Below are 9,249 nucleotides of genomic sequence, written 5' to 3'. Positions count from 1 at the left end.
AATATTTTTGGCAGTCCAGAACACGATGACTGGCTGAAAGTTGTAATGGAAAGGTCATGTTTAATATCATTAAAATGTAAAATGTCTTGCACAGCGATTTTGCCTGTTAGATCAATTTTTTAGCAAAAGTGGAGATTGTACCGTGAAAGTACGGTACAATCTCTATAAAAGTTTAATGAAGAGTTCTATAAAACGAAGAGCCACTAAAGGTGGCCATGCACTTTACAACCCTCGCAAGACCTTAGTCTTGCGAGGGTTGTAAAGTAATTTAAAAAATTTACGATCTGCCCATCTTGGACAGGCAGATCGTACTTGCGATCATCGCAAGCCACGCCCCCCTAAAGAGCGGGCTTCCGATGACTGCAATGCCCGTTCGGCCCGTTAAACGAGCAGCGGCTTCCACTGTACGTTTAGCTCTGCTTTAGCAGGGCTGAATGTACAAAAAACGAGGGATTCGCTCCATAAGACGCACACACATGTTCCCCAGTCTTTTGGGGGAAAAAAAGTGCGTCTTATGGAGTGAAAAATACGTTCGGCATTTGTCTCCCGAGCATCGTTCAAACCAGCCGAAAACCGTAAGATTTTCGGCTGGTTTTCTAGCGTGCTCCTTAGACAAAAGACGTGCGACCGTACAGTAGAAACGGTCGCACGTCTTCATTCACACTGCACGATTCTCGTACGATCGTGGGATTTAACCCGCGATTCTCGTACGAGAATCGTGCAGTGTATGGGCACCTTTAGACACAACCAATGATCACTTTACTGTCCTTTCCTGGCAATGGCAGAGCAGTATGCACCCAGACTGGTACCTGAGACCTGGAAAAATGTCTCCGCCCCGTCCATTGCATCACCCTGATTGACAGCGCTGTGTGCCCATTGCAGAGTTGAGTTAGCTTGCATTACACCATGACAAGGGCATTGTATACGGCTCCTGTTGGTCAAATAACCCCAACAACTAAATTCAATAATAACTCTATTAATGAATGACACGACACAGGTCTTGGATTTTTAGTGGCCACATGCAGCAGCCATTTTATTATTTAGTGCCAAAGGCAAATTTAACCATTGTAACAAATTGTAGCAAACTAACTGACCGCGGGAGTTAAGGTCCTTGACGTGATATCCATCACCAAAAATACCCAGTATCTGCCCACACGGCCCCCAGCCGCACAACACCGCCTCGGGGACTTGTAATCTTACATCAGATACTAAGTAACTAGTGATGGACCCGTTAAGACAGGGATGCCATACCTTGAGGTGCAACTAGTGTTGCACCTCAAGGACCCTAATACCCTGCCTGGCTGCAGTGACAAGACAACATGATAAAACAGAGAGAAAACAGGACAAAGTAGAAACAAGAGAAACACAAGGCAACGAATCAAATATGACCAATGGGGCGGGAGGGTGGGAAGCTGCTTCCACGCTGATGACCCCACCGAGACTGACCTTTACTTCCCAAGGGGCCGCCTATACTCCTCCTCCCGGGACCCTGACCAATCAGGTAAGTGACACCACCCAAAATCTCTTAAGATAATTATTTAACCCTATCTAAACCCTCTTAGCCTCTTCAAGACCCTGTCATGTTGGCCCTACACAGACACCTCCGTCTGCTGTTGCTGGCCTGACTTGAGAGCCATTTTTTTCCTTGGCTCCATTCTGCTCACCTACGGCGCGCTAAGAAGGAATGACAATGCCGGTTCTCTACTCTTTAATCTCACACATTTGTTTGGCTGTTAAACATTTTGTTCCCAATAAAAGAGTTGTCATTTTTCCTGTTATATGTAATGACATGTTATGTGGGGCAGCACAGCAGCTAAGGTAGAACAATGGGGAAAACATTTTTCCATATATGATGTAGGGTTGCCACCTTTTCTTCAAAGTGAAACTCGAACACGCGTGCAGCATTTTTTTCCCGAATATAGCGGAGAGGGCGAGGAGAGGCAGCCAGGGGCGGGAGTAAGGAGACCGGCTATAGAGGACTACAAATCCCAGTAATACATTATACAGCAATACAAAATAACACAAAGCTACATACTCTGTGTTTTTTGGGTTGGCGCCCTGATATCTTCAGGTGGCCTGTGCAGGCTCTCAGATGGGCTGTGCGACACTCAGGTGGACTGTGCAACTCTCAGGTGGGCTGTGCGACATTTAGGAGGGCTGAGTGACACTCAGGTGGGCTGTGCGACACTCAGGGGGGCTGTGCGACACTCAGGGGGGCTGTGCGACATTTAGGAGGGCTGTGCGACACTCAGGTGAGCTGTGCGACTCTCAGGAGGGCTGTGCGACTCTCAGGAGGGCTGTACGACACTCAGGTGGGCTGTGCGACACTCAGGTGGGCTGTGCGACTCTCAGGGCTGTCTGGGCTATGGTGTCTCACCAGGGACCCGCAGATGGGCAACCCTGTTTCAGGGAGCTGGAGGAGGAGAAGGAGGAGCTATCACAGATGGGGCTGCCAAAGTCCTCGGCAAGCGCGATCTCGGGCAGCCGCATCTGCCTGAAACCCGGATCTTCCTCTGAGCTGCGGACGCCTGTAAGCAGGCACAGGCTGCCTGCAGCTCAGAGGAAGATACGGTTTAAGGCAGATGCGGCTGCCCGAGATCGCGCTTGCCGAGGACTTTGGCAGCTGCACCTGTCAGAAAATTTAAAGTCCCGGGGTCGGCACTGAGTGTCTTGTGTCCGGGTGCCCGCTGGCTGAACACCCGGACACAAGACTCCAAAACCGGATAGTCTGGCTGAAAATCGGACAGGTGGTAACGCTAATATGATGCCGTCTGCCAGTAACATTAACACGGCAGATTAAGAATTTTCCCATGTAACATAATTTGAATAGCTGTTTATCTTCCTGTAATGGGCCGAGCTGTCCTTCAAAAGAGATAGTAATAGGGATTGGGGCAAACCAAAGTAAACTGCAGGGAGTGCTTAAAATAGTCAACAATTATTGATATGGCTTAACCACTTTTCTTTCAAACTGTTGGGGTAACTGCTAAAATAGTCCACAGGGTGGCGACACTTATGTGCAATTTAATTGCAGGATGTATGGCGTTGCCACCGTATCACAGAAATTGGAAAAATGAAGTACCTGTTGGCAGGATCAACGGCTAATAAAACCGTGTTACAGGAGGGCTGAAAGATATAAAAACTCCTGTGTTAGTGCTATCAATAGACTGCATCATACTGTATATGTCATTCATGCCCAGAGTTCCACTTTAAGTCACAGTTTCCACTGGACATACTTAGGAGGGGCACCTTGAAGGGTAGAGAAGAAAAATGTGGTGCGTGAATCCTGTCACATGGGTACTCGGCCAATAAAGTGGCTGTGGTTTCATAACCTAGGGCTTGTAGTGTTGCACCTTCCCCCTATGCTTTCCTATGTTTGGACAAAAATGGACAAAATAGGGACAATGTTAAACCGAAGAGAAAGTGGGAACAAATTAAGCAACATATTGTTGGTGTCATTGGTGTAAAGTTAAAGTGACATTAAACCCTCAGATTTTGTAACATAAACCAATACTGTAATGTGCTCCTTACTGTAATCCATGGTTGTTTCCCTTCTCTTTGCTGCTCTTCCTTTTAAATCCGTATCTCTTCTCATGCTGGGGGAGAACTTCTCTTTTGCAGCAGACTGCCTTGTCTCTGGAATGGATACACGGTGTCTGTGTGAAGGTTCACAACCTGAGCCAGCACTACAGGAAGAGGCACTCCCCAAAGGGAAGTTCTCCCGAAGCATGAGAAGACATGAGGATTTAAAAGGAAGAGCAGCAAAGAGAAGGGAAACTACCATGGATTACAGTAAGGTGCACATTACAGTATTGTTTTATGTTAAAAAACTTGAGGGTTTAATGTCACTTTAACTTCATATTCTTGTATTGCTACAGAGGCTGGAACGGGTGGTCCCTGTGCAGCTAAAGGACTACTTGTAAGGTTCACAGAAAAGAGGGAAAAACACTTTTTTTGGTGATTATTAGTCCATTTAGTACTGTAAATGATCCCCTAGTTAAATCCATAGGAGTAGCTATTGAATGTGAAACAGATCAACCAAATGGCTCTCTATAGATAAGAACCTATGTTGCCAGAACACCATGGATCCATCATCAATAGTCCAAATGTTAGCTTAGAATCTATTATGAATCCATGTTGTGCTGGCAATGTGTGTTCCTATCCAGGGGTGTATCTACTGCAAGGCAAACTAGGCATTTGCCTAGGGCGGCACTTTTTAGGGGGGCGCCAAAAAATGCTGCCCCCAAACCAGTTAGGTAAGAGAAAAGGAAGAACTAGAGCGTCACGCTACGTTGATAGCGCAACCTGTCAGAATCTAGATACACCGTTTGCGCTGAATCCCGCGACTGACAGGTTATGCAAAATGTCTTAAACAGGAAGGGGGTGGGACTAGTTTAGATTAGGGATGGGGGGTTGCTCGGGTTTAGTCTTGCCTAGGGCAGCACAAGACCAAAATACACCACTTTTCCTATCTATGTTGATACCAGTCAACCCAATGGCAGAGGTTACAGCACCGTGTTACTTCAGTTCCTTCCCAAGAATATGTGTGATGGGAATATATTGATGCTCTCTATAGCCCAGCCCCAATATAAACATGGTTTGCTCTACACCTGTCACACAAATGCAGCAAAGAGCTATAGACAGCATTTATTTATTGCAGTTCCCCCCTGCCTATGTGATGGAGCAGAGCAATCATTGTGTCGGGAACCTGGATCTGAAACCAGAGCCTCTGCTGTGTCTGGTGGTGGTTCTACCTGCTGAGCCACCTTAGAACCTTGGATAGCTCCTTGCCTGATCTCCTGTGTAATTCTAGTTCCTACTGAACTCTGAACTCCTTGCTCCTCCCTTGAACTTCCTATTTAAGCCACGCCTCTGCACTTCCTGTTTGCCAGATTATTGTGCTCCTGCCATTATCTTGCTTCCTGCTCCCTCTGTGATACAATCCGCTCATACTGCTAGCCGTGTACCGACCTTTGGCTGCTGATTCACCGACTACTCTCATCGTCTTCCACTCCATACCTGATACCTTTGGCTACTGACCTCGGCTTGATCTCTGACTACGCTTCTGCCTGCTCCTATACTACTACCACTGTCTGCTTGTGTACCGAACCCGGCCTGTTATACTACCAATTTGCCTGCTGTTTCAGCTACTGGACTCCGAGACTGATCCCGGATCGTGACAACCTCAATCTTCTTCTCCGTTCTGCCACTTAGGGACCAGCTGTTTCTTCTGCCCCTCTGCCAGCTTCTCAATGGCTAGTGATGGAGTTGCTGCTGCTTTACAGTGTTCTGCAGAACACGGGCACTGTGAGACAGTGGCCAAAATTCCAGGACTGTCCCACAGGATCCGGGACACTTGACCCATTGCAGAATCGGGGTCCTGGGCTCTGTTCCTGCTAGGCCTCTATTTGCTTGGAGTTTGTAGGCCGCTTTTTCCTTGCTTACAAGCTGGCTTATATTTATTGATCCATTAAAAGCACAACTATTGTTAAGAAGGAAAAGCGCCTGATTTCCATCCCAAACAGCAAAAAGTTTCCCAGCACGCTCACCAGCCAGCATGCAAAAAAAAACCCGTCTAATCGCTAAGGTTAAAAGCAGAGGTTTAGATACATGTCTTCTGCAGAATATGTGAAAGCCGCACAGCCGCGCCAAAGCTCCTTTGTGTAGTGCGGTCCTAACCCTAACCTATGAGAGTCTCCATCTTGGAGCACATGTAGCAAAAGATAAAATTGGGTGCAGGTTTGCCAAGAGGAAGCCCAAGCTCCTTAAAGGCGCAGGGACGCACAAAGGACCCCGCACATTACAACGGCAGCTGAGACCCCCCAGTGTGTCACTGCACCAAATCAGTCAAGCACAACAAATGGCAAACGCACTCATCAACTTATCATTGTACGTGGCCAGTCATATAGCCACTTTGTGACGGGACGTACACTGTACGTCTCCCGTCACGAAGGGGTTAAAGCAAGGTGACCTTCCGTGTGCACCTTGCTTTAAAGCTGGTTATGAGTTGATGAGTGTGTCCGCCATTTGTTGTGCTTGACTGATTTCCATCCCACCCACAACTACCCAATCTGCTTTTTTATTACGTTTATTGCCTCTGAAACACACAAAAAAACTCGACATAATCTCCTCTCACGCCATCTTCCGGTAGTGGAGACCAGCGATTAGAATCTCTTCTACGTCCTCTTAACTGCTCAGCCTGCTGGACTTGAGTCCACCTCTCATTGTGACATGTTGGAATACTTCAGGAACCTCTGAGGACCCTCATAACAGACTTTCCCAACAAGCAAAGGACATTGTCTTTGTCACCAGGAAGGTATGTAGGCACTGCAGACCATAAGAAAGAAGACCTGGGACTCAGCCTGCCACATGAACTAAATTTCATGACGAGGATGCTTAAGATACTACTAATAGAGCCCCCAGCCGCAAACCACCGCCTCGGGGACCAATATAACCGCAGGCACTTCACCGGCCAAAACTAAGTGATCAAACCAACTGACCACCACTTAAAGGACACCACAGCTATGATGGGTCACCAATCCTTGTCCATAAAAACCACGGCATCCCTAACGCCTTCAAGGACCCCAAACCACCATAAGACTGCCATGACAAGATGAACCCCAAACCCCACGTACATATTAAACACAGCAATACAAACAAAACAAAACCTCCTTCAGGGCGGGAAATTCCTTGTCTGCTCACGGTGTCTTCTCCTCAGGAATGATCCTGGTATCCACGTGCCACCCTCCTCCTGAAATCCCACCCCTCTAAGGTCCTCCTTCAAAACGGTTAAGCCACCCCTACTACCTGTTTTCTGTATTTGTTTAACCCTTTGTGACTCTGGTTCCCCTTCTCCCCCTGTCATGTTGACCTCCCGCCCAATTCCCTCTTTTCCTTGGGCTCCATGTCTCTCTGGACAGTCATTGGGGCTTTTAGGTAGATTTTATACATTAAACATTATAGATTTGGGACACAGGAAGATGGAGTGGGAGAGAGAATGCATTTTTCCTCTTCTATAACATTATATGCTTCCATCACATGTAGACTCTGTACCTGAACATGTGACAAGCTGCTATTTCCGTCTGTTCCATGGGTTTTAATAGCTTTTGGAGGATATAAATATACTCCACACTCTTGGAAACCTTTATTCTTTCTCTCTGTGGCCATTACTACACTAAATACCATGAGTGCACTGCTGGGTAATTACTGGTATTGCAGGCGGATCAATACAGACCCGCGGCTCTGGGAAGGGAATGGTTGGAGAACGGTGCCCCGAGTTTGTAATAACCTGCACATTATTTTAGGTGGTTTGTTGGGTGATTTATCATTATTTTTTTTACTTGCAATAAAGCAATTGCTCAGACTTCAAGGTACCAGACACGACAACATTGTAAAATTGATTTTAAAGGAGTACTATGGGGTTAAGGCTTTTCCCCATAGTTCTCCTTAGGGTAACGGGAGGACACAAACTAGCGTCCTCCCATCACCCTAGGCTCAGTATACCTAGGCTCAGTCCTTCCGTTACCCTAGACCCAGTATTCTTTAAGTATAGCAGACACAAACACTTCATAAAATCAATTTTTATTCAAAATACATAAAGCCAGACATTTAAAAAGGAAGTCATCAACATTTGACATACAATGTATGATGAACAATGTATACACGAATACATAGTTACATATCCCCAGCATGAGAAGACATGAGGATTTAAAAGGAAGAGCAGCAAAGAGAAGGGAAACAACCATGGATTACAGTAAAGCGCACATTACAGTATTGTTTTATGTTAAACAATCTGAGGGTTTAATGTCACTTTAAGGTTGAATAAAGACACAGGTCCATCAAGTTCAAACTATTGTGTGTATGTTTTGGATTCTGCATGTGTATGTGTCTGTACGAGTCCCCGTGAGATCTTATTTTTTAAGGCTACCTGTACCCCTGTATGTAACGGTCTCTGAGGAAATCGTCCAAATGCATTTTGAATGATTCAACCACTTCTTGTGGCAGCGAGTTCCAGACCCTAACCGCTCTAACTGAGAAGAAGCCCTACGCCCCTTGTGCTTAAATCTTTTCTCCACCAGTTTTAGGTGGTGGCCTCTAGTCCTGGTTATGGAGTTTACCGTAAAAAGTTTATTGCTGATGTTGCTATCACCATTGAACATCTTGTACATCAAAATCATGTCCCCTCCTTAAAGGAGAAGTATGAGGTGAGCGCTTTTCACTCATCCTCATAGTACCTGCCGACCTGTGACAATGAGACTGTGACATGTCGGCTCAATAGATCGGGAAGTGAGAGAACACATACCGGCGTTCGCTCACCTCTCGATCCTGTCACGGCTCCGATCCTCCAGCGCTGACTGGCGGATCGGACGGGGGAGGGGGCGGGTACAGCTGGCTCTGCCTCTAGATAGGCAGAGCCAGCTGTCAGTCACGCAGCTGGGCGGATCCCGGCATAATTGTCGGGATCCGCTCCGGCTGCGGCGTCTCAGTATACCGCGAGCTGTAGCTCCCTATATACTGAGCTTAGGGTGACGGGAGGACGCTAGTTTGTGTGCTCCCGTTACCCTTAGGAGAACTATGGGGAAAATACTTAATCCCATAGTTCTCCTTTAATCTCCGCACTTCCAGCGTGAACATGTTTAAGTTTTGTAACCTTGTCTCATAGCTTTGGTCCTCCATCCCCTTAATTAGTTTGGTTGCCCTTCTCTGGACTCTCTCCTGCTCTAGGACATCCTTTCTGTGGATTGGTGACCAAAAACATAATAGAAAGTTTTGCTTGAGATACAAATGAACTAAGAGTTAATATAGACTCGGGGAGCGCTATTGATGTAACTAATGTATGTATTATTATATAAAAGAACAATAGATCACCCAGCCATCCATCGTCAGGACAAGCGGGGAAGATTACAACGACCTCGCTCGCGCTATGTGCTAATTGCCGAGTGAATAAAAAATCGCTGCGGAAATGAAAGGGTATTTCGAGGACCGCGGCGAAAATGGATCATCGCCGCTTTCTCCGCAAGAACGCGCGCTCCTTGCTCACGTGCCGTAATAACGTAGCAAAGCCCATCGACGAGGCCTCAGGAGAAAAAGGGTTCAGAAAGAGCCCTTCTGAGAAAAGGCGCTTTGTATTGTTTTGTCTTCAGAGCTGCGGAAAAAAAATCTCCTTTATTCATCTCTCGGTTACGCCGCGCATTTTAATGACACGTTTGTCAGATGTACGGTATTAATTAGCTGCGCCGATGACTGCCGGCT

Source organism: Nanorana parkeri, unplaced genomic scaffold, assembly GCF_000935625.1.
Source record: "Nanorana parkeri isolate BGI_ZX_2015 unplaced genomic scaffold, ASM93562v1 scaffold981, whole genome shotgun sequence".
Classification (NCBI taxonomy): domain Eukaryota; kingdom Metazoa; phylum Chordata; class Amphibia; order Anura; family Dicroglossidae; genus Nanorana; species Nanorana parkeri.
Note: the sequence above shows the minus strand (reverse complement) of the source record.